A 12,138-nucleotide genomic window follows, 5' to 3' on the forward strand; every position below is an offset into this window, starting at 1 on the left:
TCATTGACTCCTTTTTATAAATCCTTTTTTAACTCTATGTTGATTGGACTTAAATTTCTTTTGGCTTAATAATGTGTGTAGGTTGATAAAATATTATTTGAATTAAAAAAAAAAAGACAGACTGACAGCCCAAGCTGCTGTGGAGACCACAGAGAACTGCTGGCTAATGGAATCCGTCATTTTTTAAATAAATAACTGCTAAATTATTATTTATTCCTCAGACTTCTGACTTCATTGACAGCTAGACAGTTATCTCCTTACCTAAACTCTGTTTCCATTAAATGCCTCACATTTCCTCTTCTTGCTCTGTCACTGTCCTTACATTATCTGGGTTCCTATAAATTTGCCTAACTCTAATAATAAATATTTCACTATATGATCCAACTGTTTAATCTTGTTCATTCTACTCCACAAAAGGCTCATCTTAAAGACTGTTCATGTAGTTAACTCATGTTGTTATCTCTTTAGTAAACTTGTTAGCTACAGAAAACTTACCCAGACCTATCTCTCATGGACCAGAAGTCTCCATCTAGATAAGTACATCTGCCCAAAGTTCCCACTTACTACCTATTCCAAAGGGTGGGATTCCTCTGGGTTTCAATTATACATCTTAAGAAATTTTTTTCTTTCTCCCAAATATACTTAATCTTATTCCCTACTTATACTAATGTGGATCGTGTGGGGCTCTGCCGCGGGGGAACCAGGGTTCCTTGGTCCAGGAAGACACAGGTCCAGCGGAAACATGACAAACTGACATGACCACAGAGGTAGTTTAAAATCTGAGTGTATTTCTCAGGTATCTCTCAAAGTCCAGTCCAGTCAACATCTCGAATTAAGCATCATATACATCTGTAAAAGGCTAGCTAGGCTTTCTTGGGCAATACAGGGTGTTTGCCCAAAGTCCAGGGCCCATGCGGCCAAACTGCTTCTTCGTCTTGGTCTCGGTGTTGCGCTGGCCCGGGAGCTGAAGAAGGATGGTTCTCGTGCTTAGCCTCCTGGTGAAAATGGCGACAATTGTAGAACTTGAGAAGCTGTCTCGCTTGCGCTGTCTTTTAAGAGTCCTTTTGCCTAGTCTGCTGGTTGCATTCTTCTCTGTGCCATGCTTGGGGGCATCGTGGGCCCTGGACGATCAGCTCTAATGATTAGCTCTGGTAGCAGTCTCTAGCCTGGTAAAACTAACTGGCTGCAGCTTGATGAATTAACTAACTCATTTCTCCACTGAGTGTGTCTCTCTTAGGTAGAGAGAATCTATTGCCTCTCTGTAAATCAAAAGTATCTACTGTCTCTCTGCCTCTCTGACACTCTCTGCCTCTCTCTCTCTCTCTCTCTTTCTCTCTCTCTCCCTGTAACTCAATTTAGTCTCTCTGAGTTAGTAAGTATAAACTGTATCCTGAATCCCTGAATCACACCTGGTTAAGCTAAGAAAAGTTGTTTTCCTTAAGGGCTCCCTGCGTGAGGCCTGTAACACAAAAGGCCAATTCCTCATAAAGCTTCCCTTGCTATTCAGGTGGGCCTGAGATAGCCTGTCTGCAAGCAAAATCAATAGTCAATAGGAGGAACTAGATTAACTTGTGGGGGGAGGTAGCTAGGGACCAACTCAAATGCAAATTCTTTCTACCTTGCCCAATACTCAACTGTAAGCAGGGACCTCATAAGATTGTACAGATGTAAATATCCTTAGTCTGGGCTATTATTTGAAAAACCATCTGCCCTGAAAGGTAGTAGACTAGAACCTGTGACTGGAATTTCTGGAATGCCTTTTCTACCATAATAACATAAATGGTTGAAGCAAAGCAAAGTAGAATTTCTTGTTATAAGATACATTCTAACATATCTATATTTGCTTGGTTAGACCATGTCTCAGCTATAAGCAAATAAGAGAGTTTAAGAAATTGCCAAGTGAGATTTATCTGCTTCTAAATATATGGGGAGGTCCATTATTCCCAGGAGACATTTTTTCTTTCGCCTCTGTCTGTAAAATATCATGTTTACAGACTTTCACCGGGCCACTATTCTCAATGGCTCCACAGACCCTGGACAGCACGGAGGCACAACTCCTGAGACTGCACAAACATCACCACATCCATTTCTTTAGAGTCCCTAGAGACATGTCATCTCCAATGTCAGCATGAAGCAGCCAGATAACACAGTGACCCTATTCCTGCTTCACCACTACCTCTTTTTAATTTTTTCTTTTTCTTTCTTTTTTTGTTTTTTTGTTTTTGTTAATTAAACCAAACCTGGAGAATGTTAGGATTCTGTCTAAGCTCCACTCCACAGTTGCCAGGTAGGCCTGCCCACTATAATAGGAGATGCTCAGCCCCTCCTCTCTCTCGCTTATATCTCTTGCCTCTCTTATTCTCACACTCTCCTAGCCTCTCTCTCTTGCCCCTTCTTGGGCTCTCCTCTCCTCCCCCATCTCTCCACCTGGACATGGCTGGCCTCTGCTTCTCTACTCTTTCCCTCTCTCTGCCTCTTCTACCCCCTTAACTCCCCTCCCATGCCCTGAATAAACTTTATTCTATGATATACAGTCATGTATCTGGTCCCTCAGGGGAAGGGATGCCTTGGCATGGGTCTGCTGAGGCACCCCTTCCCCCACACCGCTGTAGAACATATTCTCACATTTCTTTCTCTTTTTATGATCACAACAGCCACCTTCATATTCAGAACCTGCAAGGTTCCTGTCTTTGTCTTTCTGTGTTAAACAGTATTTCTCCTTGTTCACTGTGAAATGGCCTGTGTCTACAGGGGTATATAAAGTACAATACAATGTCCTACGCTCATTTTCATCATGTGAGACATCCCAGGTTCAAGCCCTGGCTCTTCATCTAAAAGCACACCTGTGGGCCATGCATTCAGCACGGGCAGGAAGATCAGAATTTAAAGGCTTTTGCTACACAGTGAGCTTGTGACAAGATGTAGAGCTGAGCTCCTTCTCCAGCACCACCGCTGCCTGCCACCATGCCCTCTGCTCCAAAGACAATGGACTAACCTCTAAAACCACAGGCAAGCCCCAGTCAAAAATCATTCTTTTATAGAGTTGCCATTGTCATGGTGTCTCTGCACAGCAAGAGAATGGTGGCTAAGGCAGACACCCATCATTCTGTGAGAAGTGCCGGGTGCAGAACCTGTCTTACCCTTGAAGGCCTCACAAGCTAACTAGTTTCCTTGACTATCTCTCCTTCAAGGCCCTTGGGTTCAGGGACTGTGCCTTGGGTTCAGGCTTTCTATTTGCAACTGCTCTAACAGAAAAAGCAACTAAAAATGCTATGTCTATTTTCTATGCTTGCATAGTCATTGCCTCCATTATTGTCTATGCTTGGTGTTCCAACTTAGATTAAAACAGATAATGGAACTGGCTATTTATTACAGTCATCAAACATTTGATATATTTTGACATCAATTTAACAATAATTTAATTCTTTATAATTCTCAAGGATGAGATGTGACACTTTAAAACAATATCTTCTTAAAAAATAAAAAGGGAGGAATTATATCCCTGTGCATATTACTTAAATCATGCTTTTATATTTTTAAGAAAATTTTAAAATTTGGATGCCAGAGAACTCCTTGCTGAGTGTCTTCAGCATCCTACAACTAGGCATACTCATGCCTAGGTGAGATGGAAGGATCCACTTATTGGCATATGGCATGATCCTGATCAGGTATTTAATATGGGGAAGAAGGCATGTTTGTGTTTTTTCCACAGAATGCTGCAGAAGCATGCTAGCTGCCAGAGTGATTAGAGTGGCATGCTAAAGATGCCAACTGTGGGTTTGCTGACAATGGTGTGCCCTGTGTGCCCTGACAATGGCGATGAAAGGATAGAAAATAATACAGCCTAACTCTAATGACCCCAAGAAGTCAGAAGTTTAAAATGCTATCTAGCTTTGTTAGAAACTAGGTAAAAGGTCACATTCCAGAGCCCGCCCTTTGTTTAGAGCTAGCAGAAAGGCCTTGAATAGGTGATCCTGGCCCCATAAGGTAACTGGAAATGGGCTAAGCTTATCTTGCTTCTGTAAACTTATGCCATTACCCCTGTGCAGGAGTTCACGCAGCTATAGACATTCAAGAAAATAGGAAACTAATTGGTTCACTGAGCGCGGGCTCTGATAATTTAAACTGATTGGCCTAAAAACTATGAAGTGGTACAAATCGATTGGCTCGCATTTCGAGGGCTCTCCATGCTAAGAAATGATTGGTTTGTGATTCACGGGGCTTTGTCGTAAACTTATAAAAGCTGTCCCAATTCAGCACTCGTGATCCACAGTCCTCTAACCCTGTGCGGTGTAGGACTGTGGAACCCAGAATTCTGGAATAAAGAAATCCTATGTTATTGCATCGAGACCGTTTCTCTCGAGTGATTTGGGCGTCGCCTTCCGGGGCGTGCGGTGCTGGGGCACCCTCGGTTTTGGGGGAGGTCTTACAGTGACAGGAAAGCTGTATTGGGTGTATGTTCTTGACCCTCCTTTACTTGCCTTTGTCCCAGATTAGATAAACTGCCTTGCTTCAAGCTTTTAGACCTTGTGGGACAGAGAACATGGAGACTGTTAAAACTGACTTAGAAAAATTAATCTAAAGGAGGAGTTATAATGACTCTTCTCTTTCCTTTAATGTGATCAGTTATTCTGACTCAAGCATGGAATGGTCTCAAAATAAATCCAATATTGGAGTTTCCAATTATGAAGATGGCTAATAATCTTTATCAACTAGTTGAGTTAATTTAGAATATAGTCTCCACTCTCTGAGAAGTAACAGCTTCTCTGTTGATTCACTTTTTAAAAAATATTTATTTATTTATTTATTTATTATATGTGAGTACACGGTAGCTATCTTCAGACACACCAGAAGAGAGCATTATATCCCATTACAGATGGTTGTGAGCCACCATGTGGTTGCTAGGATTTGAACTCAGGACCTTTGGAAGAACAGTCAGTGCTCTTAACCACTGAGCCATCTTTCCAGCCCTCTGTTGATTCCCAAAGCTAAGTCCCACATCCCAGAGGCTACTCTTTGTATTGAAAAGTTGCTAATTTGCAACTGAATTGGATACCTTGGGCCTTCCAAAGACAAAGTGATCCTGTTTTGCTTCTAACTTTTGACCTTGTATTTTAGGCAGACTGGTTATCTCCACCTAGGCTCACCTCGATTGAAAACTGGCCTGTCTGTTAAAGACACTTGAAGGGTGTTTGGCAACAAATCAACTCCCTGGCATCAAAACCTATACAAGTATAGTAGATATACTATGTGAGCTACATAGAGCTCAGATCTATGTATGTCCACTTACAAGCAGGCAAGGGCACCAGTGGGAGGTACAAGGCAAAGCACTACAAGGGGAGGACCATGTTTTCTGCCTCTGTGAAACAAACCTGGTTGCATAGAGGTTGGTATCCCTTAGAATAACAAACAAGGAAGCCTAGACCCTCTCCTCCACAAAAGATGCCATAAAGTACTTAGGAGGACCAGGTCAATCTTCCCCTCCCTGGTTAATGCCCACCATCCTTTGATGGATGACTGTCCCCTTGGTTGTTACCTTCTCATCTTAAAACTAATAAAAAAGGGAGAAACTGTGCCCTACCCCCCAGCCTTTGAGAGGGAATTTCAGACCTCAAGGCTAGCCACTACTTCCCATCTAGGGTGGAGCTCTTGCCCATTGTACTTCAAGGACCTGCAGTTTCCTGAGAAGCACTTGCCACCTGCTGAGCAACGACCAGTTCTGCAGATGAGTTTCAAGCCTTTGGGGGAAGGGTTTTCCCCGGCCTACATAGTTGAAGACCCCCATTAAACTTTGAGCCTTGATCAGAAAACTTGTCTTCACTCCTCATTTCTCTCGCAAGCCTGTTCTATTTCATCCTCAGCTTTCCTTCCAGGTAACTGTGTACATGTTCACACACCACACACACACACACACACACACACACACACACACACTCACACTCTGGCTTGGGGCTGGTTGTTTCAGCAAAAGCAGCATAGCTGCCCATGACAGATAATACTCATACACTGAAATGGAAGTTGGAATGATAATTTCTCACAAGAGCTAAGATCAGACTTGAAGATAGGTATCATGGCTCTCACCCATAATTTCAGCTTTCAGAAAGCTGAGGCAAAAGTATGCCCAAGAGTCAGAAGCCAGCCAAGGAGACATAGTGAGTTCCAGGCCAACATAGGCTACAGACCGAGACTCTTATCTCCAACAAAGAAAGAAAAAAGTTGAGGTAAGAGTCAAATGACCCTGAGTTCTAGTCTTGGTGATGGTGCTGACCATTTTCAGGAATGTACTTAAATAGTCTAATACTCTGCTTCCTCTATTTTGAGAATGGAATGAGAAACTCGGTGAAGCCCTTAGCATCCATATAGATAAGACAGGCTCAGTCATGGTTCAGGAGATCCTGAAGTGACTTTCCTGACTCATCTAATAGTCTGAGGTATTTGCCTTGGCAGGACTAAGCTTTACTTCTGATGCCTTCCAGACAGAGCATTAAGCAGACATTGCCCCAAACCTGGATGTCTTTTCCACAACCCATCACCTGAGTGCAAAATTAATTTTTATTCAACAAATGTAATTATCGGCTTTCTGCTGAATAAGTGTCAAAAGCCATCTTGACACTATAGAAAGACTATGGCAAGTGAGTTCTGGAGATGGCCCACCGTTTGTTATGGCAATAATAGGAGCACTCTGAGAGGCAAGGTCCCCAGAGACTTCATCCCAGAATGGCTTCTTGCTTGCTATAATTATTACATAGCCTAATGATTTCTGGGCACCAGCCCACCCTACTGGGCAAATTTCCTGCAGATCAATAAGATGTAATATTTCGACAAATCCTATTTAGACAAATTGATGATTTCATAATTCCAGAGAATGATTTTATAGAACTTCTAAATTGATAAAAGTAATCTCAAACCTCCTATAGAGTAAAAACTTCAAACAGAACTCTGTAAACTTTCATTTGTCACAGGCTAACTGCACTAGGAAAAGAAAACAGGCTTGGAACAAATTTACTATTGTGGGGAATATTTTAAAGGGCACCATCCTGCACTAGCACCAGCTACTCTCTGGCCCCAGCAACCTCACTACCTCCATGGCTAACCCCATGCAGAAACCACCCATGTTACAATTCTCTTGGTGAGGATTCTGCTCACATTCCAAGCCCCGGTAAAATCAAAACTCTAGAGGCTTATAATTTATCAGTCAGATTTATATAAGTAAATTCTCAACCCACAAAATGCCCACACAATGAACTCAAACTCAATTAAAATAAGCACAAGCTACACACATCCAGATGGGGCAGACACACTCTACTTATTTAATCATTTAAGACACCCCAAATAATATTTTAGTACTGTGGTTCTGGCTCTTCCCCTGTAAGTTCCATCTAGCTCTTTCTCTCCTCTCCTTCTTCTCCCTCTCTATCCCTCTATTACTATCTCTAAAATTCTCAGCCCACCTTCCTTTTTCACTGCCCAATCACAGGCTCTCACCTAATCTGGTATCTACTCCTCACCTGCATATAGACAGCAATACTCATTCCTTCTGGATTAGGAATGAGGGCACTACCTGGTAACTAAAGGACATAAACTGGGAATGAACAATTTATTGTAGGTAAAAACGACAGAAAATAAATGATAGATAAACTAGTTTTGAGAGACCCCAACTGGAGATTTTTAGAACCCTAGCAATTAGCCTAAACACAGAGCAAATTGTTTTTACTGCTCTCAGCCTGGAAAATCATTAACCTTAAGATAGCGCTCCCTCCCTGCTCCAAGAACTCCTGACGCTCCCTCCCTGCTCCAAGAACTCCTAGCACTCCCTCCCTGCTCCAAGAACTCACCGCTCCAAGAACTTCCCACTCCAAGAACTAGCTTCCACATTCCCGAGACATCTGGCGCTTTGTTCAAAGTAACTATGTTTGCCCAAGATAACCTGTAACCTTCCGCTGAGCCATGAATTGCCGCTTGATCTCCCCATTCCTTATGACATAGATCACTGCCTGAACCTCCCCATTTCTTGGTAGTTTTCTTCCTTAAAAACCTCTGACTGCAGCTGCGCAGGGCTGAACGCCTCTGCCCCTGCACACCTGACACGAGCTCGGCTCCAGTGCACTGGATAAATAAACCATGTGTGTTTGCATCAAGAACAGTCTCTTATGAATTTTTGGGGCTTCACCTTATCCTGAGACTTGAGTGAGGGTCTCTCGGGATTTGGGAGTCTTTCATTTGGAGGCTCGTCTGGGATTTGCGACCCCTCCCTCTTGGAGGTAAGATTCTATCCTTGTCTATGTATATTCTATCTAGTATTTCTGGTTTGCAGTCGTCCACACTCGTGAGAGCAATGAACTCCCAGTCTGGGAAGGAGGGGAGGGTTATCGACAGATGTGTCAAGAGATAACCTACTGTCACCCTGGGAGATGTCCCAGGAGGTCTAGGGGAGGTCCAAGGACGCTCGGAGATTCCCCATCTGGGTGCTGACTCGGAACCCGAATCTCTCCTAGAGAGGAGAGATTTTGCATCTTCTTGGCCGTCTGATTCTGTTTCCTGCTGTTGGAAGTTCCGCAAGAGGTGGGCTCTAGTCTCGACTTTTGTGATCTTTCCGAGTGTTCTGCTTGTGGTTTGTGTGACTTGGATGGTGGGACAGACTGTTAGCACTCCTCTAGGTCAAACTCTCGACCACTGGACTGAAATTAGAAATAGGGCACGCAATCTGTTTGTAGAAGTTAAGAAGGGACTTTGGAGAACGTTTTATTCTTCAGAATGACCAACGTGCGATGTTGGCTGGCCTCTGGAGGGTACACTTCACCTGACTGTGATTTCTGCCATCAAAGACATTGTTTTTCATAAGGGATCAGGGTCTCACCCTGACCTGGTACCTTATATTTTTATTTGGGAGAATTTAGCTCAGGATCCTCCTCCCTGGCTAAAGCCTTGGTCTCAGAAAAATAAGCCAGGCTCCCGAGTCCTGGTCCTCTGCGACTCAGCAGAAAATGAAAGCAAAAACAGCAAGCCCAAAATGGTGGAGGCGGAGCCCGAGCCGCTACACAAAACAGCAGAGTCCGAACCAGCAAGCAGAACCCAACCCTCGGCTCCCCCTAAGATTTATCCCGACACTGAGGAGCCCCCAGAGTGGCCTGGTACCGCACCTCCCTATCCCCTCCCTACACCCCTCCGAATCCTCAACAGGGTGCCATTGGAGGAGCAGCAGAAGGACCAGCCACTGGGAACCAAAGCAGACATGCTCAGATCCCCGGGGAACGAGAATCAAATACGGTGTTGCCTCTGCGCGAATACGGCCCTCCTCCGGCAAACCCTGAAAAATTGCAACCCCTTCAATACTGGCCATTCTCATCGGCCGACCTCTATAATTGGAGGACAAATCATGCCCCTTTCTCAGAAAATCCCTCTAGCCTTACAGGTCTGATAAAACCCCTCATGTTCTCCCATCAGCTCACTTGGGATGACTGTCAACATCTTTTACAGGTCCTTTTTACCACCGAGGAGAAGAAAAGAATCCTGCTAGAGGCACGAAAGAACATGCCAGGAACCAATGGTCAACCGAATCGTCCTGACTGGGACTACAACACCTCAGAAGGTGGAGGGCGGCTGATGGTATATCACCAGGCTCTAGTGGCAGGTCTCAAAGGGGCAGGCAGGCGCCCCACCAATTTGGCCAAGGTAAGAGAAGTTCTTGAGGGGGAAAAGGAACCCCCTTCTGTGTTTTTAGAATGGCTTTTGGAGGCTTACAGGCAATACACGCCTTTTGACCCTACCTCCGAGGGTCAACAGGCAGCAGTAGCCATGGTTTTATTGGACAATCTGCCTCTGATATTAGAAGATTGCAGTGCCTGGAGGGTCTGCAAATGCTATCCTTGCAGGACCTAGTTAAGGAAGCAGAGGAAGTGTACCGTAAGAGAGAGACTGAGGAAGAGAGGAGAGAGAGAGAAAAAAGGAAGCAGAAGAAAGAGAAAATAGACGAGATAAAAGGCAGGAAAGGATTTTGACAAGGATTTTGGCCACAGTAGTAGGTGACAGGGATGCTTATAGAACAGATCAAGGGGACAGACAGACAGTGTACCTGGGCAATGCAGGGCCAAGAAAGCCCCGGAACTCTGGAGGACTGTTATGACAACCTTTAGCCAAGGACCAATGTATATATTGCAAGGAGAAGGGACATTGGGCAAGGGACTGCCCCAAGAAGAAACCGGGTGCCAAAACACCCAAGGTCCTCACTCTAGAAGATAATGTTTAGGGGGGATGGGGCTCAGACCCCCTCCCCGAGCCTAGGGTAACCCTAACTGTGGAGGGGACCCCTACAGACTTCCTTGTTGACACTGGAGCAGAATTTTCAGTTTTAAAAAAACCATTGGGAGAATTAAAAAAAATAAAAAATACATAGTGATTGGGGCCACTGAACAGAAACCATACTCTTGGACCACCGACAGGAAAGTTGATCTGGGAAAGGGTCAAGTAACTCACTCTTTCCTCGTCATTCCTGAGGGCCCCATGCCATTATTGGGGAGAGATTTTCTGTCAAAATTAAAAGCTCAAATAAGTTTTTCCTCAAAAGGAGCTATAGTCAATTCGCAGACCCCCCCCCCAACTTCTATGATTTTAGCTTTAAAACTAGAGGAAGAATACAGATCGCACGAGCCTCCGGCCTCATCAGCCAAGACCAGAACATGGCTGGAGAGGTTCCCCAGAGCATGGGCAGAGATGGGGGTGGTGGGGTAGAGAGGGTGGGGGGTGGAGGGGGTGGGAGGTGGGGTGGGATGGAATGGGAGAGGCCAAACGAGTGCTCCCCCATCATCATAAGTCTAAAGACTGATGCAATCCCCATTGGGGTACGACAATATCCCATGAGCAGAGAGGCCCAAGAGAGCATCAGACCACACATCCAAAGACTCCTGCGATTAGGCATTCTGGTTCCTTGTCAGTCTTCCTGGAACACTCCATTGCTGGCAATTAGGAAGCCAGGCACTGATTACCGGCCAGTACAAGATCTAAGAGAAGTTAATAAAAGAGTGCAGGATATCCACCCCACTGTCCCTAACCCCTACAACCTGCTCAGTTTTCTCCCTCCTGATAGATGTTGGTATACGGTTCTAAACTTAAAAGACGCATTCTTTTGCCTGAGACTACATCCTACCAGCCAGGCGATCTTTGCTTTCGAATGGAGAGACCCAGATTTGGGACAGGCTGGACAACTGACTTGGACGCGTCTGCCCCAGGGATTCAAAAACTCCCCTACTCTTTTTGGTGAAGACCTCCATCGGGATTTGGCTCTGTTCAGGTCAGAAAATCCTAAAATTTCCCTGCTTCAATATGTTGATGATTTACTCTTAGCTGCTATCACCGAGCAAGAATGCAGACTTGGGACTGAGAGAATACTGACTGAGCTGGGTGAATTGGGGTACAGGGCTTCAGCAAAGAAAGCCCAGGTTTTCCAGACAGAAGTAACCTATTTGGGCTACACTCTTAAGAAGGGGAAACAATGGCTGACAGAAGCTAGGAAAAAGACTGTGACACAAATCCCTATGCCTACAACCCCAAAGCAAGTAAGAGAGTTCCTGGGCACTGCGGGGTTTTGTAGACTCTGGATACCAGGATTTGCCACCTTGGCAGCCACACTCTACCCTCTCATTAAAGAAACGGGGGTTTTCTCATGGACCCTCTCCCCCGAACACCAGAAAGCTTTAAAAGAAATTAAATGGGCTTTACTCAGTGCACCAGCTTTGGCCCTACCAGACTTAACTAAACCTTTCATCCTCTATGTGGATGAAAGAGCAGGAGTGGCATGAGGGTTCCTGACTCAGGCTGTGGGGCCATGGAAGTGACCCGTAGCTTACCTATCAAAGAAACTCGATCCTGTAGCCAGCAGATAGCCATCTTGCCTGAAAGTCATTGCTACTGTAGCGCTACTCCTCAAGGGTGCTGACAAACTGATCTTGGGACAACAGACTATTGTAGTAGTCCCCCACGCCCTAGAAAGTATCATCAGACACAGCCTCCTGACCGCTGGATGACGAACACCTGCATGACTCATTACCAGAGCTGCCTGCTGACTGAACAAGTGATCTCCCCACCCCCACCCTGTATCCTCAACCCTGCCACCCTACTGCCTGAGACAGATGATTCTCTGCC

General features: G+C 44.9%; 1 pseudogene; it reads left to right on the forward strand.

The window, feature by feature from the left end:
- Nucleotides 1–8,626: 8,626 nt before the first annotated feature.
- Nucleotides 8,627–10,728, forward strand: LOC127690499 (uncharacterized; annotated as a pseudogene).
- The last annotated feature ends 1,410 nt before the right edge of the window (nt 10,729–12,138 follow it).

This window comes from Apodemus sylvaticus, chromosome 1, assembly GCF_947179515.1.
Source record: "Apodemus sylvaticus chromosome 1, mApoSyl1.1, whole genome shotgun sequence".
Lineage (NCBI taxonomy): Eukaryota > Metazoa > Chordata > Mammalia > Rodentia > Muridae > Apodemus > Apodemus sylvaticus.